Source organism: Pogoniulus pusillus, chromosome 3 (assembly GCF_015220805.1).
Source record: "Pogoniulus pusillus isolate bPogPus1 chromosome 3, bPogPus1.pri, whole genome shotgun sequence".
Taxonomy (NCBI): domain Eukaryota; kingdom Metazoa; phylum Chordata; class Aves; order Piciformes; family Lybiidae; genus Pogoniulus; species Pogoniulus pusillus.
This window is the reverse complement of record NC_087266.1, coordinates 32,491,219-32,517,734: the sequence shown is the minus strand read 5'-3', so window position 1 is coordinate 32,517,734 and position 26,516 is coordinate 32,491,219. Positions and strand designations below refer to the sequence as shown.

The following is a 26,516-nucleotide window of genomic DNA, read 5'->3' as shown; positions in this document are numbered from 1 at the left end:
TCTCCCACCCCTCTACCTTACCCCAGACTTTGCCATACGTTCAAGGTGAGTTTGGAGGGTCAGCCAGGAGGTTAGGAAGCAGAAGGATTAGTGACATAGACAGCAGGTTAGGGAGAGAAGTGCAGGCAGCCAGAGAGCAACTCTGTTATCTATGTTTGTGTTCTTGTTTTTATCCATCTCAGCAAGCCTATGAGTGCAGCAGACATCACCATTGTTTCCTTTTCACAGCCTGTCATCTAATTCCTCTCACCAAAATATTCCAGCTAGCTTCAAATTAGCACAACTTATTCCAAAGATCATTGTTGATACTGCTATGACTATATCTAATTTATAAAGCCTTATAAACTCCTAACTCAAGCAAAGTAAGCCTTTTAAAACAGCTTACTGAATAATCCTTCATGTTCTTACCATCATCAGCTGCCATAGAACTCCTCTAGAGTCAGACATAAAATGTGTGTGTGAAATTGGACAACTTCTGTTGAAATTTTGCAAGGCAGTTACTAGTTAATTACTCCACATGCTCATCATGTTGAATAGAATCATGGAATGGTTTGGGTTGGAAGGGACTTTTACAGGTCATCTATTCCAAACCACAACAGCTTACAAGGAGATTAGTAACAGGCAATCACGCAGGGCGAAATCTCGGCTGGCTATACCTGGGTTCGAAGCAATCCAAGCCGAAGCAGAATGGGAATGTCCAGCTCCACCACTCACTAGCAAGGAGCATGGGGTCACCACTTCAAATGTAATAAGCTGTCTCAAGTTGCCACTTCAGAAAAAAGTGAGAGGCAGACACTTCCCTGCTATGACAACACACAACAAGAAGTAGATGCTTGCTCTCTTCTCCCTTTTAATTTTTAATAACTTGTACCATTTCCAAATGGAAAGCCTCAGGATTTTTAACTAAACAAACCACAATTTAACAAAACAACCACAGCCCTGCTAGGCAGCACTTAAGTTCCTTTGCAAATGCAACATTATCTCAGTCACACGTGGAAAAGATCTTTTTTTCTGACTTACTAGATATGTGCACAGGCAAATACTTAAAGGTCATTTATGTTTTGATTAGAAATGAAAGACTTCTCTCTGAGACAAACGTACACACATCCCAAAGCAGGGGAAGCTCTGGGGAAGCAGAGTTTGAGGAAACCATCCTAACCAAAGGATTCCTTCAGACACACCTCTTTAGGATCCCCTTCTGTGTCCTCAGGGTCAAGTGCTCCACAGTGTGTTGGAAAACGTGGAAGTTGAAGTGAACTTTTCCCCTCGCTTGCCTTGCTCATACCTTATTTAGGATTTTAGTGTCATTTGGGGAACACTTACAGACGTTTCAAAATCACATTTGCTTGGTATGATCTTTTATTTATTTACTCAAAGGATCCTCACATGGGAGTTCAGAGTCACTGCAGTGGAATAATTTCAATGTTTTAAAATGCTTTCTGATGAAAATATCTCTGTCCTTATAAAACATTCCTTCCTCTCTGATCCCACCAGGCCACTACAGGGACAGACACCATCAAACATAAGCAAACAGGTTATTACTTCGGTGTCTTCCCTTGCATACCGCAGTAACCATTACTGATAGAGATTTATGACTAGACAAACATAATTAGTTTACTAGAACCTCAGTCATAAAAACAAATTGATTAAAAAAGGCTTTGTGCATCAGCTGATAAATATTAATCACTATCCAATAGAAAGAGTATATTTGGCAGAACTAATCCCAGTCTGCACACTGGAATCAAAAGCAGAGCATGGCATCTTTATAAGATTGACTAGGTATTCTCCATTGGTACTGCAAACATTGGAAACATAATCATAGAATCAGTCAGGGTTGGAAGGGACCACAAGGATCATCCAGTTCCAACCCCTCTGTACCCTAGATCAGCCTGCACACAGCCTCATCCAGCCTGGCCTTAAACACCTCCAGCAATGGGGCCTCAAACACCTCCCTGGGCAACCCATTCCAGGCTTTCACCACTCTCATGCTCAAAAACTTCCTCCTCACAGCCAGCCTGAATCTCTCCAAGTCCAGCTTTCCTCCATTCCCCCTAGTCCTTTCACTCCCTGAGAGTCTAAAAAGTCCTTGTCTAGCTTTTTTCTAGGCCCCCTTCAGATCCTGGAAGGCCACAAGAAGGTCACCTGGGAGCCTCCTCTGCTCCAGACTGAACAGCCCCAACTCTTTCAGTCTGGCCTCACAGCAGAGCTGCTCCAGCCCTCTGAGCATCCCAGTGGCCCTCCTCTGGACACACTCCAGCATCTCCACATGCTTCTTATAATGGGAGCTCCACAACTGGATGCAGTACTCCAGGTGGGTCTCAGCAGAGCACAGTGGAGGGGGAGAATCTCCTCCCTTGACCTGCTGGCCATACTTGTCCCAATTCAGCCCAGGCTCTGCTTGGCTTTCTGGGCTGCAAGTGCACACTGCTGGCTCATGTTGAACTTCTCGTCCAGCAGCACCCTCAAGTCTCTCTCCTCAGGGCTGATCTCCAGCCACTCGCTGCCCAGCCTCGATTTGTGCTTGGGATTGCCTCGACCCAAATTCAGGACTAAGTTTTTTCATTTTTAATAGAAGAAAGTAACCATGCTTATGGAGTACTGCATTCATGAAATTATCCCTTTTTTCCAGTAAGCTGGTTTCATATTAGGCAAATAAATACCTATGCTGTGCAACATTGTATGATTAGTTACTTGGCCAGAGTTTTCTAAAAGTAGAGTCAACTGACATCAGGTTACAGAATGTCATAGACTCAACCAGGTTGGAAGAAACCTCCTTGATCATCCAGTCCCAACCTATTACCCAGTCCTATCCAATCAACTAGACCATGGCACTATGAGCCACATCCAGGGTTTTTTTTGAACACCTCCAGGGTTAATATCTAAAGATTCTTAAGTTGCATATAGCTCACAGAAACCAGAAACTAAGGCCTCATTCATTCTTCTGGAAACCTGCTATGCCCAACAGTGAATCTCTTCCTTCAGGCAGAAGTGGTTAAGCAGCCTTGATCACAAGAAACTGTTACTACACACTTGAAGAGTAATGGTGCCTTTATATTCAGAATAAAGTGAATAGCCAAAATCTCACTTGAAGGCAAATACACTGTTGAGAAGCACACGCCGAGAGTCGGGTGTTGTTATTACCATCTACGGGTAACCATCGTACTTCTCCAGAGCTTCTTTGTCCATTTTCCATACTGAAAAGGTATCATCAGCTGAGGCAGGGAAAAAACCCACCCACACCAACCCAAGTGGCTGAACTGGTTTGAGTAAATTAAAGCCTGAAACCACTAAACGTTAATATTAAATCTTCTTTCCAGCATACACCCACTTTGCAATTATGAAGGTTCTAAAACTTTTGAAATGACTATTATTACCACTACAGAAATAAATAGCAGGTGAGGTTGGTTTATAAACGCTTTCCCTGTATTTAAATATGTAGCAGTTAGGATAATTACACAGTCTCTTATGAGCCTCTTTTATCAAGCCACGATGGTGTATTTTTACTGCATAAAAGCCATATTTTCACAGAGATGCATGTTGCTTGCTGTTCCTGAAGAGCTTTAGAAGTCCTGAATAAGATAGTATGAGAGTTAAAAGGATCCAGATTATTCAAAAGAAAGGTTGTGTTCCTTGTACATGAATAGCCAGGATATTACAAGCTCTCTGGCCTCTCTCTGCAAATAAAAAAAGATTATCCTTTCTTTCTGCAGAGACTATTAAGGCAATTCACTTGTTTTACATTCTGCGATAAAATAAACTCTGCTGTCATGCTGCCTAGAGCGCCTGTAGCTCATCCATTATGTAAATCTCCAAAGAGAGTTCAGCAAACATCCTCTCAGTTCCACTGCACTTAATAAGATGACCTACACATCGAAGTTCATTTTCATCTTCCTGAGACCAACAGAAGCTCCTTACTACTTAATCTGCAACCAGGAGTCTCACTGTCATCTTTCTTCACAACCAAAGCCCAAGTTCACAGGCTCACAGCATGTTAGGGGTTGGAAGGGACCCAAGGAGATCATCGAGTCCAAACCCCCTGCCAGAGCAGGACAATACTATCTAACACAGATCACAGAGGAACACATCCAGACAGGCCTTGAACGGCTCCAGAGAAAGAGACTCCACAACCTCTCTGGGGAGCCTGTTCCAGTGCTCTGGGACCCTTACAGTAAAGAAGTTCCCTCTTGTGTTGAGGCAGAATCTCCTGTGCTGCAACTTACACCCATTGCTCCTTGTCCTATCCCAGGGAGCAAGTGAGCAGAGCCTGTCTCCCTGCTCCTGATCAGTCCTCAGATATTTATAAACATTTATCAAATCTCCTCTCAGTCTTCTCTTCTGCAGACTAAAAAGTCCCAAGTCTCTCAGCCTCTCCTCCTAAGGCAGCCCTCCAGTCCCCTAATCATCCTCATAGCCCTCTGCTGGACTCTCTCTTGCATATCCCTGCCCCTCTTCAACTGGGGAGCTCAAAACTGAACACAGTATTCAAGATGAGGTCTCAGCAGTTCATAAAGTTTTAAATGAAACTCAGGCTTAACTCCACATTTTAGGGGTTTTGGGGTTGTGTCACCTCCAAATTCAGGAAAATACAGCCAAAGAAAAATAATGTTTTGAATCTCACTATTTCTAGGACATCTTCTTTGATGTGTTTCATTTGGTTTTGGGTTTGTTTTTTTAATTAAAAAAAAGAAATGTTTCTCTATTACTTGGAAATTAAGGTGGAAACTCGGTGTGTGTTTAACCTACACCGTTTGAAAGGCAATGCTTTTGTTTTCACTTGAGCTATGCCCACATGTCCATCACAGCTGACTGAAGCAATTGCAGCTGCAGCATACTGCTATCAAACTGAACTGAAACAACAAAAATCCCTAAGCAAATAGCAAAGTTCAAAAGAAGGTGACAGCCTCAAAGCAGAAAACCTGCCCCTGCCTGACTCATCATGGAACCTCTGCACAAGTCTGACCTAATGAATCACCAGCAATACACATGAAGGGCCATGTAGGAAGTATAAGTGTGGGTCAAGATTCAGATTAATAGCAGCAGCTTATTTTCTCTTCTAGACACATGTCCTTGGGTATATGAAATACTGTATCCAGTGGTATCATTATTCAGGTCTGTTAGCAGTGGTTATCAGCATTAAAATAACTGCCTTCTCCTTACATGCTAGCTACTGAATGCTAACACATTCCTCTACGCCTTGCATATCAGAAGTGACAAATTGACATTATTCTCTTCGTGGCATGTCAAAAATACTAAAATCCAAATACATTTATTTAGAACACTTAAAATGCTTATTCTCAGACATGTAGGAAAAGGAACACACAAAAAAAAACCCTAGTGTTTCAGTTTCTACTTCAATGTATCTTAATCAGCACCACTGTGCAGACCAAGAACTGTGGCGGTTTCCCCTTCTCACTGAGTAGTAAAGAGTAACTCTAAAACACAATTAGCTGTGCTTCTTCATGGTACTGTGAATTAATACCTCCCACAACAGATGTATCCTTTTTGCCATGCAAACTTACATTCTGGCAACTAATGATCAGTTCATTACGAAACAAGGAAAAGTCCTAAGTCCTGCAAATCCCTGGTTTAAACTTGCTTCATTTGATCACTTGTGCCTAACAACTGAAAAGCGTTCAGCTTCTCAGAAACCAAAAACAGGAGAGTGTGAATTTAAACATTCTTCTCTCCATTAGGTGCTCTGGCAACTTGTGTCATACTTCCGAAAATACACACACACTAAAATGGTCTTGTCAAACAGCTTTGAAATTAAATGCCTTGTGCTTCCCTCTCTGGAGTAGTATAAATTTAGTCATTATTAGAATTAGTATAATTGTTCTCTAAGTGCTCTAGGAATAAAAGGTGAAATGAGCTCAGCGACTGCTCTTTCAATTCCCATGAGACTGTGCCACAGCAAAGAAATCAGGCTACAAAAGCAAGGATGCTTGGGGATGGCTTTGAAAATCCAAGGACCAGAGAGTAACTCCAAAGTGGAGCATGGTGTACTCCACTATGTTTGTGCCAGCACAGCTTACAAGCAGAGGAGATGTCTGTTCTTCCAGGCAGGACATATAAATCCCATAGGAAGATGGAAGATGCCTACTTACTGTCTGCTGACTAATAGATGATGGGAGCCTGCAGCAAAATTACTGAAGTTGAAAGGAATGGATTAAGGCCTTTGAGGTCTAGCTCCCTGTGGATATGTCCTATTACTTGTAACTAGTCCTTGCCAGGAGCATCAAGGCTGAAAGAGAAACTGAAGAAGCTGGTCTGAAACGGACGCTGGTTTGGAAATCCCTCTAAGCAAACAAAGACATCCAAGTTTCGATCAGGGTGTCCCTGAACATTCACCTAGAAGAACCAAGAATCTGAACCCCTCCCAGCAAGCAGCACTGTTGCAACAGGAAGGGATCTACTCTGATTAGCTGAAGATAACCACAGCCTATGTCCATGAGAAATCAGAGCAGCTTTTTGGAACACATGTTCCAGTTTGGTTTCTTCCAAAAGCCACCTTGCTTGCACAACCCAAGGCCATGCTGTGAGATGAATCAAAACCCACCAGGACATTCACAGAAGCATTTCCTGATCCATGCTAAACCAGTATACTCGGCTCACATCCCAGCTCCAGTCTGGACTGCTTCCTCCAAAATCAAAACTGCCAGGGAGGTTGTTGTGTCTTCCTCTCTGGAGATATTCCAGAACCACCTGGATGGTGTGATCTGCTCTAGGTGATCCTGCTCTGGCAGGGGGGCTGGACCAGATGATCTTCTGAGGTCACTTCCAGCCCCTGACATTCCAGGATTCTATGAAAACTGGCCTGTGGTTTGAGGGATTGATTCTTTCAGGCTTTTCTAGTAACAGTGTGAACAAACCTCTACTAGTTTTGACTGGTCCTATTCAGTTCTCCAAGTCTGCTCCTTCAGATCTCTGCACACAGTCTCACACCAGAGCCCACAAAATTCAACATATACTTTCATGGCACAGAAACACAACGCTGACAAGCTTCCACTTGTCTCCAACAACAGAAACAAGCAACAGGAGCAGCACAAAAGATACAGGACGCACATACACCTGCAGCAAGTGCAGTATGGAGGGAGCTAACCCTGGCCAGTGTGCAAGCAGGGATCTGGTATGGCTTACACCACAGCCACAGTTTGATCTGTGAAGTGGATGCACTCAGCAAGACAGATACAGCAAGTCCTACATTTAGGCTTGGCAGTCCTAAGGTAGTAGATACAGCTGCAGCCACAACTCAGGAAATGCTCATGTCAAACTGTTTCACTTTTCACAATAGTTCTATTTCATATAGCCTAAAACATGCATTTTGGCGACTACAAGAGGCAGTGGCATTTGTTTCTGCTCCTCCCAAGAAGTGGGAACTCTACTTGTAGTGTATCTCTTCTCTCTCCCAGCACAGAAACACTAACACATTTCAAATACCAGAAATGGGAACCAAGCCTGTCTGTGCAGACATCATAATCAATTTGCCATTTCAGGATCACAGCCTAGTTTTTGCTATCCCTGTTCTCATCTCTGTCTAAACATTCCAACATGAAGACTTCCACTTACACAACTTTAAAATACAAACAAAAATCCATCAAACTCCTCCGAGATCCCCAAGCTTCAAAAACTGAAGCCACAGTTAGAGAAGGACATTCATCACAGGCAGAGTTTAAGCTCTGAAGGACTTAAATTAACCTACAAAGAAAAAAAAGTTAAGTAATCACACACCAAGCCTCATCATCAAGATGTTTAATAAGATGCCAACATGTTTACTAGTAAAAATTGTGAGAGGACATCTATTAACTTCTAGGAGTGGTTTAACAGGCACTCTACTGCACTGAGTTACATAAATAGGTGCTGAAGCAGGCGTCATAAATACAGCTTTCACCTATATCCACAATTTACTAGTCACAGACATCATCATCGCTTATCTCTTTGTGAAGAAGCAATACCAGCAAGATGCCTTTGCTTTAAAGTGACATTTACTAATGTCACTGGCATGAATCTGAAAAGAACTCTGGTATTCTAATATTCTACAGTTTCATCACACTTTATCAATTCTAGATTAATTACTCTCCTTGTGGGCTGCCTTACTCCTCCACACATCACCTCGCATGAAGCTTCTGCCACCCTTTTTTAATGCAACAACAGAAGTCTGGGGTGCAAACCCTGCACACCACTGCTGAACCAGAGACATTTCTCCTGATTCTGAGCAAAGCCTCTTGGACAGCTCCACACTGGCTACTCAAAAAAAAAAAATAACCTCAGATACTAGAGAATCATAAAATCAGTCAGGGTTGGTAGGGACCACAAGGACTATCCAGTTCCAAACACCCTGCCATGGGCAGGGACATCCTACCCTAGAGCAGCCTGGCCACAGCCTCATCCAGCCTGGCCTTAAACACCTCCAGCCATGGGGCCTCAGCCACCTCCCTGGGCAACCCATTCCAGCCTCTCACCACTCATGTTGAAAAATTTCTTCCTCACCTCCACTCTGAATCTCCCCATCTCCAGCTTTGCTCCATCCCCCCTAGTCCTGCCACTCCCTGAGAGCCTAAAAAAATCCCTCCCCACCTCTTTTGTAGGCCCCCTTCAGATCCTGGAAGGCCACAAGAAAGTCACCTGGGAGCCTCCTCTTCTCCAGACTCAAGAGCCTCAACTCTTTCAGTCCATCCTCACAGCAGAGCTGCTCCAGCCCTCTGATCATCTTCGTGGCCCTTCTCTGGACATGCTCCAGCATCTCCATATCCCTCTTCTAATAGGGTCTCCAGAACTGGATGCAGTACTCCAGATGAGGTCTGGCCAGAGTGGAGCAGAGGGGGAGAGTCACCTCCCTCCACCTGCTGGCCACACTTCTCCTGATGCAGCCCAGGCTCTGCTTGGCTTTCTGGGCTGCAAGTGCACACTGCTGGTTCATGTTGAGCTTCTTGTCCACCAGCACCCTCAAGTCCCTCTCCTCAGGACTGCTCTCCAGCAGCCTTATATTTAAAGAGCTCTGTACTTACTGATTTCAAAGCCTCAAACTTCGCTTTAACATCAAATCATGCTTTGACAGGGAAGGTCTAACCCCATTCATGCCTACTTCCATCGCCGCTCTGTGGTGAGGATGCAGAAAGCCCACAGCTACCTTCAACTATAGAACACTTCTAAAATATATTGTATTTGTAATATATGAAACTTAAAAGGAGCAGTTACAATCCACACTGGCAGGAACAAAATACTAGGGCAAAATGCTCAAGTTCACAGGATCACAGGATGTTAGGGGTTGGAAGACATCCCCACAGATCATCGAGTTCAACTCGCCTGCTAGAGCAGGACCACAAAATCTAACTCAGGGTACACAGGAACACATCCAGACAGGCCTTGAAAGTCTCCAGAGGAAGAGACTCCACAACCTCTCTTTGCAGCCTGTTCCAGAGCTCTGTGACCCTTACAGTTCTTCCTCACGTTATGATGGAACCTCCTCTGCTGTAGTTTATACCTATTACCCTTTGTCCTATCACAGGGCACAACTGAGAAGAGTTTATCCCCTCCCTTTTGACACACAGCCCTCAGATATTTATAAGCATTGATTAGATCCCCTCTAAGTCTCTTCACCAGACCAAAAAGCCCCAGGTCTCTGAGTCTCTCCTCATAGGGCAGTTTTTTCAGCCCCTTAATCATCTTTGTAGTCCTCTACTGGATTCCTTCTAGTAGATCCCCGATTCTCTTGAACTGGGAAGCCCAAAACTGAATGCAATAATCCAAGTGAGGTCTCACTATGGCAGAGTAGAGGGGGAGGAGAACCTCCCTCGATCTGCTGAACACACTCCTCTTAATGCACCCCAGGATCTCATTGGCCTTCTTGGCCACCAGGGCACATTGCTGTACCATGGATAGCTTCCTGTCCACCAGGACTCCCAGGTCCTTATCCACATGGCTGCTTTCTGGCAGATCACCTCTCAACCTGTACTTTTGCAGTTTATTGCTCCCTCCCAGGTGCAGGACTCTGCACTTATCCTTGTTGAGTCTGGTCAGGTTCCTCTTTGCTCAATTCTTCAGTCTGTCCAAGCCTTGCTGGATGGCTGCACAGCCTTCAGGTGTCTCAGCCAAGCCTCCAGTTTGGTATCATCAGCAAACTGGCTGAGCAGACACTCTGTGCCCTCATCAATGTCACTGATGAAGATATTGAATAGGGTTGGACCTAGCACTGATCCTTGAGAGACTCCACTAGTTAGAGGTCTCCAGCTGGACTTGGGACCACTGATTACAACTCTTTGCATTCCATTGTGTAACCAGTTCCAATCCATCTCACTGTCTGCTCTTCTATCCCACACTTTCAGAGCTTCCTCACGAAGATGTTGTGGAAAACAGTGTCAAAAGCCTTGATAAGGTCAAGGTAGACTACATCCATTGGTCTCCCTGCATCTACGCATTCCATTGCAACAGAATAGAATCGTATTGGATTAGTCAAGCATGATTTCCCCTTGGTAAATCCATGCTGGCTACACCTGATAATCTTATTCTCTTCCAAGTGCCTTGAGATAACCTTCAGAATGAGCCACTCCATCATTTTTCCAGGGATGGAGGTGAGGCTGACTGGTCTGCAGTTACCCAGAACCTCTTTCTTTCCTTTTCTGAAGACTGGACTGACACTGGCTTTCCTCCTGTTGTGGCTTGAGAGGTGCCAGGTTATTTCAGACTTCCTACAAAAACTACAGAGACCAAGATCCATCCCAAGGGATGCATAAGTTGTTTAGAGTTCTTTCACAGATAACTGTGGCACCCACAGAAAACTTGTGAAGACCTCACCGTACATGTGAAGACCTCACTGCACATAAACATGAACCATATAAGCCCTGTGAAAAATCCTATTTCATCTCATCTGATAAGAAGACTGTTTCCTGATCCTGAATGCACAACAGTTACGGAGAGTGCCAGGACAAAGAATAATTTGCCACTCAGATTTTACTGCATGTCATCTAGAGACTGCTTCCTATTTGATGATATGTTTGATGCAGGAATTATGGTCTAGAATAACAAGGGGTGGTAAGTCGTGGTTTGAGGGGTTCCAGGTTATTTCAGATTTCCTAAAAAAACTACAGAGACCAATATCCATCCCAGGAGATCAACTAGTCAGACCTGGATGTCATAATATTAGAATCAACCAGGTTGGAAGAGACCTCCAAGACCATCCACTCCAACCTAGCACACAGCCCTAGCCAGTCAACCAGATCATGGCACTAAGTGCCTCAGTCTTTTCTTGAACACCTCCAGGGACAGCAACTCCACCACCTCCCTGGGCAGCTCATTCCAATGCCAATCACTCTCTCTGCCAACAACTTCCTCCTAACATCCAGCCTACACCTCCCCTGCCCCAACTTCAGACTGTGTCCACTTGTTCTCTTGCTGCTTGCCTGGCAGAAGAGACCACCCCCACCTGGCTACAACTTCCCTTCAGGTAGTTGTAGACAGTAATGAGGTCTGCCCTGAGCTGCTTCTTCTCTAAGCTAAACAACCTCTCCTGTAATGTTGTTACTCAATCTCATAAATCCTGCAAACACTTTAAAAGTAAGCAGCAAGGTCCATCTGTTCTCTTCTCTCCCTTTTCACAGCATCAGTCAGGGTTGGAAGGGACCACAAGGATCATCTAGTTCCTTTCAACTCTCCAGAGGGATCCTTATTTGGTAACTATGCAGGAGTACCCTGCAGTGAATCCAGCCTGTTTAGGCCCTAATTGGGAGAAAATGGGGGGAAGGGAGAAAACAAGCACTGGGGTTTGGGTGGTTTTGGTTTGGCTGAGGGGAAGGTTTTGGGGGAATTCCCACATATGCTGTATCTGTGTTTCCCATGTTAAGGATTTGTGCATGCTGTATCTTTTCCTGCACATTTTAAAATGCAATCTTTCTGTATTTTCTCCTCCAATTCAGTGATAATGTTGTTATTGTCCTCTTTCCTTAAAAGGACTAAAGTAGAATAACCAAAGTCTGTTGTACTCTGAAAAAAAACTGTGACCCCTCCATTATCCAGATCATAATCCAGATTGATTTAAACAGGGCCAAATCACAAGCCAAGCACTAAATATGACTAGGCCCTTACCAATGAAATGATTTTGTGTCTCTGTGTATGTGCTTTGGACACCCACCCCAAGCCAGGTACTGAAGAGCACTGTGGAAACACACTGAAATAGCTGGAAAATTAATGGAATGGAGCCAAGAGCCAGGATCCATAAACAAGAAACTATTTAGGCTATGAAAGCAATGGCTCAGCAGAAATAAAGAAGTGGTGTAGACCAAATGTTGTACTGCTTTTCCTAAGAAAAGCCCAATAGGAACACCTAGGTCTCCTCAGAAATCAGTCCTTAAGTTTGCAAAGGCCAAAGGAAGCATGAGCTCATACGCCATGTGACTGTGTAAGCTGAAGGGGTTAACTGCAGGTAAATGCATTTTTCTCCTTGGAAAAGATTAATGTTGGAAAAGCCCCCCAGCAATTTTTCAACCATGGTGATCAGTTCCAAGACTACCTCGCACCACCTCCCAGCAAGGCTGAGCCAGCAGTAAGCAAACCTGGAGGCTCCATCAGTCACTGCATGGCTTTCCAGCAGACCATCAGCCCCAGCAGTACCTGAGAGGGAAGGATGGGAGGAAAAGACATCACAGCTTGCAGCAGTCAGTGTAAGGAACAGAAAAACAAGAAAATCTCTGGTGCTCCTGCACGTCCTGAAGAGGAAATTTGTGGAAAAGTTTTCCTCCAGTCTACAGTTTCATAAGTTTTACATCTTTTAGTGACAGTAAGTAAAAACAGATCTCCCTTAGAATCACATAATACCAGGTTGGAAAGGATGTCAAGGATCCCATGGTTCAACCTTGCTTGGAAAAATCACAGTCTAGACTCTATGAATGTGATTGGGCTCCAGACAACAAATTGCATGCTATCTATTTACACAGATTCATTAAACATCAAACCCCAATCAACTGTTAAGGGACTCATCCTGATAAATGCTAGACAACAGAGGAAACCAAGAGTTTCACAGTCTCCCTGCCTTGCTGAACGGGGCCATCGGTCATTTTTAAACGGTCACTTGTTACACTGCTTTATCCAAGATATTTATAATCATAATGAATTGAGACAAAACAGCACATCACAGCCTCTTTGCCTGAGACTAATCTAAACTGAAAAGAACATGACAGAAAAAATGGATGAAAGGCTAGTGCAAAATAACTCTCTGGAGATTAATATTTCATCCTGTTGATGTTTCTAATCATAATTATACTCCGAGAATCCACTGAATGACACGCGATGGGAAAGACTACTTACTTAAAAGCAGTGACTCTCTAGGAAAAATGCATTTCTTTGTAATACATATGGAGGTGACAGCTGACAGGAAAACCTAAACAGATCGACACACTACAACTAATATTGTCACAAGCACAAAACATCCTCAAAATACACTCAAAAAAAACAACTAGAAAAAAAATGTTATGATAAACAGACGTCAAAACCACAGAAAATGCAAAGATTGAAAATCCACTGAGTCAAAACACTATCAAAAATAAGGGCAGCTCTGAAATCAGATGAGATGACTCAGGTGGATGGAACTGTCCTTCTCCAGGTGTGCTAGTTTGAGCCCAGCTGGGATATTTTAGTGAGAGGAATGAGATGATAGGCTGTGAAAAGGAAACAATGGTGATGTCTGCTGCACTCATAGGCTTGCTGAGATGGATAAGAACAAGAACACAAACATAGATAACACAGTTTGCTCTCTGGCTTTGGGCTGCACTTTTCTCTTTCTAACCTAACTTGCTGCCTGACTAATCCTTCTGCTTCCTAACCTCCCTGGCCGACTCTCCAAATTCACCTTGAATGTAAGGCAAAGTCTGGGGTAAGGTAGAGGGGTGGGAAGAAGGTGGAAGGGTGGTTGGGAGCCCCTCCTGGGGACTCTGGTTTCTGGGAGGGCTGTTGTGTTTCTGTATCACTTTTAACTTGTCTATTTCTGTCTATAGCTCTATCTATTTTAAATACCTGCTTGGATATTGTGCTAAGCTGTGAATATAAAGCTTTACTCAATTTCCAGATCGGCTGAGTCTAGTCTGGGTGATTTTTCTTAAGTGTGGGGGGGTGAGTGCCACAGGCTGTGGCAACAGGTGAGTAACACCCAAACCATCACACCAGGTGAACTTCCTTTGCTGAACTTAATGAAGTTCCTTCCAAAGTCTGCCTGAAAAACAGTCCTGCTGCTTCAATCATCAGCTGGATGCCACTATGCAACACCATGTACCTAGTCTCCAGCTCAGAAGGCTTCTGCACCTTCCTACAGTCAGCTCCACAAAGGGCACATCAGAGCTTGGGAGTGCTGAGATAGGTTTTAAGTAAAACTTGCTTGTATTAAGCCTCTCCCTCAGAAGAGCTGAGCCAAAAGTTTGCTCTTCTTTTTGTTTGTTTGTTGTTTATTTTTAAAGAGATGGCACACAGATAAGATTGGTGAGACAGCAATATTTCCCTGGCTTGTGACACACTCCTCTTTAAAAATAGCAGTCATCTCCTTTCACCACTGAACTCAATACAGCTCTGCATTAGTTAATCTTCAAAAGATTATGAACACCTTAGAACATCATTAAAAGCCTGATGACAACCATTCAGCAGCATTTCTATCAGCTGTTCATGAAACCAGTGTGAGGGGGAGACTGCAACTAAGACCACTTGTTAAGTGCAACCCAGACTTGCCTTCCCAATCATAGGAACATCGTCCCTTTAATCTCACTCCTTTCAGTTACTTGTTTTTGAAGTCTTTATCTTTGCTTTGCCTGCACTTTCTAAGCTCTATTTCCTCCCTGCCAGCTACCCATTTCCTCACCAGGTCCTACACTCTGGTCTCATGAGAATCAGTGAATGGTGAGGTTGGAATGGCCTCTGGGGATCACCAATCCCAACCCTCCTGCAAGTTCACATACATTAGGTTGCAAAAGAACACGCCCAGGCAGCTTTTGCAAGTCTCCAAAAGAGGAGACTTTCTGGCCAGTCTGTTTCAGTGCTTTATCATAGAATCAGTCCGGGTTGGAAGGGACCACAAGGATCATCCAGTTCCAACCCCACTGCCACACACCCTACCCTAGATCAGCCTGCACACAGCCTCATCCAGCCTGCCCTTAAACACCTCCAGCAATGGGGCCTCAACCATCTCCCTGGGCAACCCATTCCAGGCTCTCACCACTCTCATGCTGAATAGCCTCCTCCTCATGTCCAGCCTGAATCTACCCACCTCCAGCTTTGCTCCATTCTCCCTAGTCCTGACACTACCTGAGAGCCTAAAAAGTCCCTCCCCAGCTTTTTTTCTAGGCCCACTTCAGATCCTGGAAGGCCACAAGAAGATCACCTGGGAGCTTCCTATTCTCCAGACTCAACAGCCCCAACTCTTTCAGTCTGTCCTCATAGCAGAGCTGCTCCAGCCCTCTGAGCATCCCAGTGGCCCTTCTCTGGACATGCTCCAGCACCTCCACATCCCTCTTGTCATGGGAGATCCAGAACTGGATGCAGTACTCCAGGTGGGGTCTCACCAGAGCAGAGTAGAGGGGGAGAATCACCTCCCTCCACCTGCTGGCCACAATTCTCCTGATGCAGCCCAGGCTGTGGTTGGCTTTCTGGGCTGCAAGTGCACACTGCTGGCTCATGTTGAGCTTCTCGTTCAGCAGCACCCCCAAGTCCCTCTTCTGAGGGCTGCTCTCCAGCCACTCACTGTCCAGCCTATATTTGTTTATCATGTTGAAAAATGTACGTCCTTACATTTGGGTGGGACTTCCAGTGTTGCAGTTTGTGCTCTTTGCCCCTTGTCCTACCACTGGGCATCACTGAAGAGTCTGTGGCCATTCTCTTGACACCCACCCTTTTAGAAATGATAAGCATTGATTAACTCACAAAGAGAAGACTGAGAGGGGATTCTAACAGCCCCATGTCTCTCAGCCTTTCCTCATAAGACAGGCACTCCAGTCCCTCAACTGCCTTTGAAGCTATCCATTGGCCTCTCTCCAGTACTGCCCTATCTCTCCTAAACTGGAGAGCCCAGAACTGGGCACAGTATTTGACATGGGTAGAGGTGAAGGAGAACGTTTCTTGACTTGCTGCTAACACCACCTCTTATCTCCACACAGCTGCATTCAATCACTCTGAAAAACATACATTTTCAAATGTCAGATTCAACAGAGAACTGAACCTCTGGATTCAGTTATTGTTACTATAGAAAACATAGAAGGATCATAAACTAAGTGCATTCAGTATCCATGTAGGCCACCAGGTTTATTTTGCATATTTCTGTTTTGTTTTTTTTTCCTGGGAAAGATTCATTTGACCTTGTGAGACAGAAAAAAATATGTTCAGGTTTTCTTCATCAGTTTCATATATGCTTAGACATCAATTACTGTTATAAAACCACATTTACACATGAGATGGTAAGAGACAGACTAATAAAAAGCTAAAATACACTAATACAGCTTACAGATAATGCAATCCAAGCTGTTTGGGTTTGTTGGTTAATATACCAAGACACTCATGTTAGCAATGGAAAGCTTTGAGTGCTGGGTGAAATCCAATCACTTTCTTAATTTGAGGCAGAACTTTATCAGCTTATAACAGTGACCACAGAGGAGCCTTCTCCACCTCTATTGTTTAAGTTTTCTGGAACTGGCCTTCCCAGAAAAGAAGTTTCAGCCTTGGAATTCCTCCACATAACTTTTTTCTCTCATTCAGCAATGTAATGTAATCATGGTCCTCTCCTCGTATAGAAGATTAACATCTCTATTCAGAGCCCTAGGTTTTCAAAGACTGCCAAACACAAAACGTAAAAAAATAACTCAGTATCCCCTCTTCTTTATCTGTACATATTTTGTGCAGCTTCCCCACCATGACTGCAGGGTGTCATTAGCAGGGCATGTGAGAGTGGAACTATGGCTTAGCATGAGAGAGGTCAGCCGTTTTTGGTGTTCTTCTTTTTGCCACTACTCTGTGTTGAATGAGAAAGGCAAAAGGAGAGAGAGGGACAGAGACAGAGAGCTAACTAGCACTGCTGCACCTCTCAAGCAATTACAGTCTTTACAAAAAGAACCAGATTAAAGGCCACAAGTTCAAGACTCTTTTGCATTAGCCAGATCTGGATACCCTCCCTCCTCTGTGCAGACTCTGGTTATGACAGCCTCCCTCAAGAATCTGATGAATTCTTAACTTTTTCTGCCCTGGTGTCATTTTCCAGGCCAAATATCTAATACATAGAGGGGGTTAAACACAACAGTACTAGAGACAAACAGAAGGAAGGTGAGGGTGGTAGGCCAGAAACAGGGGTAAAAGTAGCAGCCCAGCTGAAGTGTATGTACACCAGTGCAGGCAGTATGGGTAACAAAACAGAGGAGCTGGAAGCCTTGGTACAAGAGGAAAACTACGATGTTGTCGCCATCACAGAAACATGGTGGGATGACTCACACAACTGGAGTGCTGTAATCAATGGGTACAGACTCCTCAGGAAAGACAGGCAAGGGAGAGATTAAGGATGATCAGGTTGAGTCCCTGTGGGTGAGAATTAGGGGGAAGGCCAGTAAGGCTGACATCCTGGTTGGAGTCTGTTATAGCCCACTCAACCAGGAAGAAGAGGTTGATTTATTATTCTATGATTCTACAGTACTCTAGCACCTGGAGATACAGGCTTAGTCTAGCTTATTTTGTCCTCAGTTCAAAAACATTACCACACTATGGAATCACTGCTCTGTGCCGTCTTCTGTATAGCAGGAATATTCCATTGTAACATGATACACAGAGACACCTTACAGGTTTTATCTTAGCTCCTTTCACACTTTCTGCCAGTAAAGAGCTTCCCCAAGTTCATGCATACAGGGTTTTATCAATTGCAGCTCTGCAAGACAGAAGTAAGATTTGGATGGTACCATTTTTTCTACTCTGTTATTCATAAACCAGGAGGTTTGAGTAGGGAAATGTCTGTTGCCCCAAGATGCCTGCCTGTCCCAAACAGTCAGTATGGACAGCAGACATCCACACATCAGAAACTAAAGAGAAATTCGTTATAACAGTGTGCTTCTGCTTTAGCAGGCAACAATTGCTGCTTTGTATCTAGGCATATAGGTCTCTGATTCCATACAAAAATAGTGTACATCACTGCAAAGATACTAATACAATTCATTGTCTCTATTAGAGTTTAAATTTGGTTCCTGGAGGCTGGAAGTGTTTCCCGGAACCTATGGTATAAAAACTGGATGTGTCATGAATGCTTTTGAATTTAAAGATTACTTAAATGTTGATTCTTATTTTTAGAGACTGAATTCAAGAACACAGAAGATTCCCTCAAGACTTATGCTGCTTGTGAATCTGGAAGTAGCTAGGATTAGCATGTCCACCACCTGTTGTAAATAGCAGAAGAGAATACTCAAGAAGGAATTAAACTCTTCTGTAGCCAGGTCAGTTGATGATAAAACTGAACCACTAAAAGATAAAAAATTCCAACAGATTATCACTGAGATAAATAAGAACCTCTGTCCTCCTGAACTACTTTGATCAAATTAAAAGAAGTACAAACTCACATTCCTGATACTGAACTAGCAGTGAGTTTTTGAAAAAGATCTGGAGGTCTTGCCTTTTTTCTTTCTCTGATTGTTCCCACTTCTGACTGGCATTCAAGGGTTGAAGAAAACTCTCTGGGAAAGAGGTTTTCACTGTAACATATCCCTCCGTGACGAGTCACATTTCCAAAACGTCTTATTTGAGTTGCTGCACAGCATCCCACTGGACCACACCCTATAACGAGCACTGCACCACACCCTGCATTTGTCATTGTAATGCATCTGCTCTACAGGCACCATCAGCATTGTTTAAACAGCGCTGGTGGGGATTGGTTAATGTACCACTGCAGCCACAGCCTGCAGTTCACAGTTACCAACAATTCCGATTGACAGGTGTCGAGGTCTAGGGAATTCATCATCTTACAAAACGTGACAATAAAGTCAGGATAGCACGGAGGGCCACTAACAGCTTCTTTCCTTCTAGCCAGCGCAGAAAATGCATGCAAGACAGCCATCTCTCTCTGATAAGAAAATAAAGAACCAAGCTAGTTCCAAAGGTATCATATCCTATTTGACTTCTTAAACAGCACTGTCAAAGTGGCATTTGAGTACCACTCAACAACATATTAAGCTTCGTAGCCAGTGGCTGTAACAGCAGACAATGCATCTCCCAGTCTTGCTTCATCTTTGCGCTTAAGAATAACGAGCACCACTACTCAAACACCTGGCTTCAAAACAATCACCCTATGTCTTTTAAAAACATATTACTAAATTTTCCTTTGAACACTCAGGTTTGGTCAGAAAAATGTTTGTTAAGCTGTAGTACTCCCCAGCCTGAAGGGCAAGCACGGCACATAAAGCTCAGATCACTTATTTCATCTATTACAGTTTGTAACACAAGTTGTTGATAATAGCAGCAACATGTAAAATGCATAGGGCTGTAAAAATACCAACCAACTTTTATGGCTTTCCTCTTCATACAAATGTTCAGTCAACCATTCATCCCCAGCTCCACTTCAGTCCTGGAAAAGAAAAGATTAAATAATTTAATCGATGTGGTTTTTAAAGGGTCATTAATTTATCAAACATTATTGTGTATGTAAATAAAATCTAATTATGGACACAGTAAAATAGAGGTCAGAACAAAGTTTAAAAGAACTTTTAATAAGAGGGGATAAATGTGACAAAAAGTGCCTAGGAGAAAACCTTGTTTCCTCTTAACCAATTATTTCAGTCACTGCTCTCAGTGCTTCTAATTCCTGAGCTGCTGCTTCAGCACACTAAATCCCAACTGCTTCAATCAGTCTTCAGCATCCATTCTATGTCAGTACCCTGCATATGTGCAGGTAAACTTTCCAGTGTGAGTAATATCTACTGGCATTTCAAAATGTGCTTCCAACAAAATACTATGAGACATTTGGACAATAACACACCAGAGTGTGGTGGTGAATGGTGCCACATCCAGCTGGCAGCCAGTTACTAGTGGTGTTCTCCAAGGATCAGTGCTGGGCCCAGCCCTGTTCAATATCTCTATTGATGATCTGGACAAGAGGACTGAGTCCAGCATCAGTAAGTCTGCAGATGACACCAAGCTAGGAGCAGGTGTGGATCTGTTGGAAGGTAGGAGAGCCCTGCAGATGGACCTAGACAGGCTGGATGGGTGGGCAGAGGCCAGTGGGATGAGACTGAACAAGGCCAAGGGCAGGGTTCTACACTTTGGCCACAACAACCTCAAGCTGCACTACAGGCTGGAGACAGAGTGGCTGGAGAGAAGCCAAGAAGAAAGGGACCTGAAGATGCTGGTAGATAATAGCTGAATATGAGCCAGTAGTGTGCCCAGGTGGCCAGGAGAGCCAATGGCATCCTGACCTGGATCAGGAAGAGCGTGGCCAGTAGGACAAGGGAGGTTATTCTGCCCCTGTACTCAACACTGGTCAGGGCACACCTTGAGTGCTGTGTCCAGTTCTGGGCTCCTCAATTCAAGAGAGATGTTGAGGTGCTGGAACGTGTTCAGAGAAGGGCACCAAGGCTGGTGAGGGACCTGGAGCACAGCCCTGTGAGGAGAGGCTGAGGGAGCTGGGGATGTGCAGCCTGGAAAAGAGGAGGCTCAGGGCAGACCTCATTGCTGTCTACAACTACCTGAAGGGAGGCTGTAGCCAGGTGGGGTTGGTCTCTTTCGCCAGGCAAGCAGCAACAGAACAAGGGGACACAGTCTCAAGTTGTGTCAGGGGAGGTCTAGGCTGGATGTTAGGAGGAAGTTCCTGCCGGAGAGAGTGATTGGCATTGGAATGGGCTGCCCAGGGAGGTGGTGGAGTCACTGTCCCTGGAGGTGTTCAAGAAAAACCTGGATGAGGCACTTAGTGCCACGGTCTGGTTGATTGGACAGGGCTGAGTGATAGGTTGAGCTCGATGACCTTGGAGGTCTCTTCCAACCTGGTTGATTCTATGATTCTATAACGCATAGAAAGCCAAAATACCTTTACTAATGAGCTCTGTCAGTACAGCAACCATGGAAAATAACTGTGCAAGACCATTAAAAATTTTGAATACTTATTTCCTGAAAGGTTTCCTGTCAACTATTTTAGTTATGTTTTCATGTGAATCTATAAAAGAAAAATACATAGAGTGCAAAACACCGTATTATACTTAAGGGAATCTCCTCCAAGTTTAAGAGAATATACCCAAATCCAGTAGTCTTAACATTTTTTAAAGCCTTGGAGGGGGACACACCCTTCAAATGTCAAATTTTTAAATATTTTTAAAATCTTGCCAGAATGTGAGTATACATCTGGAAGAAAATGCTACTTACATATGTCTCTCTTGACAATAGAAATAGTGTGAAGTCAAGAGTCTAAATCCACTGCCAGAGATATTATATGAACAATGTACTTCTTTTTATACCATTCAAAATAAGGTCATAGAATCATAGAATCAGTCAGGGTTGGAAGGGACCACAAGGATAACGCAGTTCCAACCCCCCTGCCATGGGCAGGGACACCCTACCCTAGAGCAGTCTGCATACAGCCTCATCCAGCCTGCCCTTAAACACCTCCAGCAATGGGGCCTCAACCACCTCCCTGGGAAACCCATTCCATCCTCTCACCACTCTCATGCTCAACAACTTCCTCCTCACTTCCACTCTGAATCTCCCCACCTCCAGCTTTGCTCCATTCCCCCTAGTCCTGTCACTCCCTGAGAGACTAAAAAGTCCCTCCCCAGCTTTTTTCTAGGCCACTTCAGATCCTGGAAGGTCACAAGAAGATCACCTGGGAGCCTCCTCTTCTCCACAGTAAGCAGTCCCAACTCCTTCAATCTGGCCTCACAGCAGAGGTGCTGCAGCCCTCTAAGCATCCTCGTGGCCCTTCTCTGGACATATTCCAGCATCTCCACATCCCTCTTGTCATGGGGTCTCCAGAACTGGATGCAGTACTCCAGGTGGGGTCTGAATAGAGCAGAGCAGAGGGGGACAATCACCTCCCTCCACCTACTGGCCACACTTCTCCTGATGCAGCCCAGGCTCTGCTTGGCTTTCTGGGCTGCAAGTACACACTGCTGGCTCATGTTGAGCTTCTCATCCACCAGTACCCACAAGTCCCACTCCAGCCACTCAGTGCCCAGCCTGGATTTCTGCCTTAGATTGCCTTGACCCAGATGCAGGACCTTGCATTGGTCTTGTTGAACCTCATGAGGTTGGCTTGTGCCCACCTCTCCAGCCCGTCCAGGTCCCTCTGGGTGGATTTCTGCCCTCCAGCCTGTCTGCTGCATCACACAGCTTGGTGTCATCAGCTAACTTGCTGAGGGTGCACTCAGTGCCACTGTCTATGGCACCCAGAAAGATGTGGAACATCAGGTCATCCTTCAAAGCACAGTGTTTCATTATCGCTGCATAAACAACAACATGGCTAATAGGTTTCCAAACACTAAGCAAACTTCTACACTGAAAACAAGACAAGAATCTCACTTCAGCACAAAAAAACCCCATTAGTAAATATTCATATGCTGTGCTGCTATCATACTGACTAACCACCAGGTGCTTAATTCTATTTCTAATAAAATATTCAGGTTAATAGGGAAAAAAGTAAGTTTAAAATATTCATATGAATCATAAAAGGTTGCAAAATTACCACAAACACTGATCTAATTAAACCTAAGTAAATATTGTAGGTTTCAAGCACACTAACTATTATACAACCATTTGCCTCATCTCCCATGTATCTTGCAGACTGTCTCCCTTGGCATTGCTGGGTTTGGTTCGTTGGTTGGTTTTGGGTTGTTTTTCTGCTCATTTGTTTTGGGATGGTGTAATTTTGTTTGTTTTTTTTTTCTTTGGTTTTTTTTGGGGGTGGAGGTCTTCTTTTTAAGTGGATACTTGAAGAACTGCCTTTGAGTTTCTAGCCACTCTTTCTCTGTGCTAATGTTCAAAAACAGGGCAAGTGCACCAGGTTTTCCATATCCTGGATTTACAGAATGTGGTTATCCAACCTGAATAGTCATCAAGTTCTTTAAAATTAAATCAAAGATTCATAGAATCAACCAGGTTGGAAGAGACCTCCAAGAGCATCCAGTCCAACCTAGCACCCAGCCCTGTCCAATCAACCAGACCATAGCACGAAGTGCCTCATCCAAGTTTTATTTAAAACATCTCCAGGGATGGTGACTCCACATTGGCAGCACATTCCAATGCCAATCACTCGCTCTGGCAACAACCTCCTCCTAACATCCAGCCTAGACCTCCTCCAGCACAACTTGAGACTGTGTCCCCTTGTTATGTTGATGGGTGCCTGGCAGAAGAAACCAACCCCACCTGGCTACAGCCTCCCTTCAGATAGTTGTAGACAGCAATGAGGTTACCCCTGAGCCTCCTCTTCTGCATGCTAAACAACCCCAGCTTCTTCACCCTCTCCTCATAGGACAATGTATTCAAAAGCTTCATGGGGTCTCTGCCTGAGAAAGCCAGAGTTTGACCTTTAATTGTTTCCATTCCCCAGGTTTTCTCATCATTACACCTCCCTATATGCACACAGACACAGACGCTCCTTCAAAGCAACTCAGCTTCAGGTTACACATGAGCAGAGAAGTCCTATTAAGTTACCGTGGCTATGGTGATAGAGCAAACATGGGTGTGTGTTTCAAAACGTTTCACACAAGGCTCTCTACTCAGCCATAGCCACAGCTGGTTTTGTGTTATTAAATCATGTACAACAGCTCTACCCATGAAAAAAACTCTACTTCATTAGCAATAACAAAAAATTAGGTTTGCTTATTAATTCTCTTCAGGATTGCACAAGTTCTCAAGCACTGAATTTCCCACGTCCTTGCATTACTGGGGTGCTCTCCTCCATGGAAGAGTTCTTCCCCATCCTCTAATTTGCCAAGCACAAGCAAGGCCACAGCGCAAGCTCCAGCAGACCCACTGTCCCACAAGACTGCTCCACCACGATATCAGTAGTTTGAGGATAGGACAAGGGCTACACCTTAGCACTGATGACCAGGGTGATTTATGGCCAAGGTACACAACACACACGCCACCCATACAGACCACAGGCCTTGCCGAAACTATTCTGGGCTGCTTTTGGGGAGCAGATGAAAATCAAACAGTTCATCTGAAAACAGCATCTAACTGGCAACTCTGCAAACCTGTTACCTGTTTTTCAAAAGAGCTGAGAAGTTACTTCTTCAGACAAATAACTCCAAAATCATAAGAAAAACAGGACCACCTGTCCTTTCAGACCTAACACATCCATTCTGCCACGTTTTCACCACTGTCAAACCTGCTTTGGACTTGCAGCTCACTATGAAATCTCAGTTTCTACTATCAGAAATGGCATAAAGAATGTTGGAAATCCAAATTGAAGCATGTTCCATCTGTATCAAGTGGTTTTTACACCAGAGGAAAAAACTATGCAACAAGACACTTGCATAACATCCCAGCTTTGAAACACCTTTATGTCAAAAGGGTTATATATCATAGAACATCACAGAATGGACCAGGTTGGAAGAGGCCTCCAAGATCATCCAGTCCAACCTAGCACCCAGGCCTGTCCAACTAGACCATGGCACTAAGTGCTTCAGCCAGGCTTTCCTTGAACACCTCCAGGGACGGTGACTCCACCACCTCCCTGGGTAGCCATTCCAATGCCAGTCACTCTCTCTAGCAAGAACTTCCTCCTAACATCCAGCCTAGACCTCGCCCACCACAACTTGAGACTGTGTCCCCTTGTTCTGTTGCTGGTTGCCTGGGAGAAGAGACCAACCCTCACTGCTGATTTGCAACAGTCCTCGACACTTAACAATCGCTAAGGCTGAAATTCAGTGCAGCCACTCCTCATAGGTCATGTTTGCCAGACCTCTACCCAGCCTCATCACCCTTCTCTGCATCTGCTCCAGCATCTCAATGTCCTTCCTACACTGTGGTGACCAAAACTGGTCACAGTACACGAGGTGTGGTCTCACGAGTGCCGAGTACAGGAGCATGATCACCTCCCTGCTCCTGCTGGTCATACCATTTCCAATCCAGGCCAGGATGCTGTTGGCCTTCTTGGCCACCTGGGCACACTGCTGGCTCATGTTCAGCCAGCTGGCCACCGACACACCCAGGTCCCTTTCTGTACCTTTGTAAATGGCAGCTCTGTACTACTGCAATTCAAACTGCGCAAAATGCTTTGCTACAAACTTGTCTGTAAAAAGAGGGGGGGTTAAAGTTTAAAGAGTTTAAGTCCCATATAACTTACTGTCCAACCATCAGCCATCACAACCCGCAAGACAAAGCAGGTAATGCAACTTAAACCACATTCAGTTTAAATGAAGTGTAACTGCTATGTATCTGTAGACCTCACCAAACCAAAGGAGCACTTGCTGTGCATTCTGGTACTAAATAACTGCTAACAAGAATTTTATTCTGTCCTTAGCTCATTTTTGCTAGTCTTTGATGGTGACTTCTGTTCAAACAAGGCAAGTGGAAGTACTTGAAGATGCCAGCCCCCACCACCATCTTTGTTGCTCTGACAGTGTCATAACAAAAATACCTTAAGTTGCTCAAAATATTTCTGAAAATTAACTCATGCTTCAAATTCTGGTTTCCACTGGTATTTTAATAAAACTGAAGAGAAGCAGGAGGCAGAGAGTGGGATGCTTGTTGCTAGGCAATACCTAGCTCTCCTGAACACCTACAGACTGAAATATTTATCCAGACTCCCACAAAGAATGACATCTAGCATAAAGAAGAGATGCATACGCTTACTGAAGTGCATCATGACTCAAGGTAAGAAGCAGCAGCTTTGCCACTAGCTCAGTCTCTAGGGTACCAAAGGTGAGGAGGCTGAATTCATGGATGGGATGTGTGCAATGGAGCTCCTGCTAAATGCTTACTGTGACTTCAGCTGAGCCTCATAGGATGATGCCTCCAACACATTTACATCAAACTAGAATGATCTCAATGCCAATGGGCTCTTCAGCAGCTCAAGAAAACACATCCTCCACCCACCTGAATGTACAGCTGTGTTGCAGTTTTCTCCCCATATCACTGTACCCTGATCAACAGACTTCCACATCTGGTTAAACAAATGTAAGAGTTCTGGAAAAAAAAGTCTAAGTGTGAAATCCAGAAGGAAAGTATCCCACAGGAAAACTACTCATGCTTCAAGTAGGACAAGAGAAAAAAAGACTTGTCAGTGATTCCTCCATATAATCACAGCAGGGGAAGAGATAAAGATCGACCCTCTCCAGCAGATCTTTCATCAAGAGATTAGCCTTACTATAAAGACTGCACAAAGGAAGACTAAACCATACAGGTTTCACAAAGTTATTTTGCCCTCCTAATATCAATAAGCATTAATAATTGCTACCAAACATTCTCCCTCCTTTACATTTTTACAGATTAATACCTTTACTCAAAATAGGTTGGACTCAATGGGGACCAACAACTCAAGAACTGAACACAAAACTTTCACACCATGCCTCTCCTCATTCTCCCTTTAAAAGCTA

General features: G+C 44.2%; 1 protein-coding gene across 5 annotated transcripts in view; it reads right to left on the bottom strand.

The window, feature by feature from the left end:
- Positions 1-26,516, bottom strand: part of KLF12 (KLF transcription factor 12) — a 442,914-nt gene that overhangs the window by 335,486 nt on the left and 80,912 nt on the right. For all 5 annotated transcript variants that reach the window (XM_064174087.1, XM_064174050.1, XM_064174078.1 and 2 more), the window contains exon 2: positions 19,488-19,555. The gene's annotated coding sequence lies outside the window, so the exon portion shown is untranslated. The remainder of the gene's footprint in view (positions 1-19,487; positions 19,556-26,516) is intronic.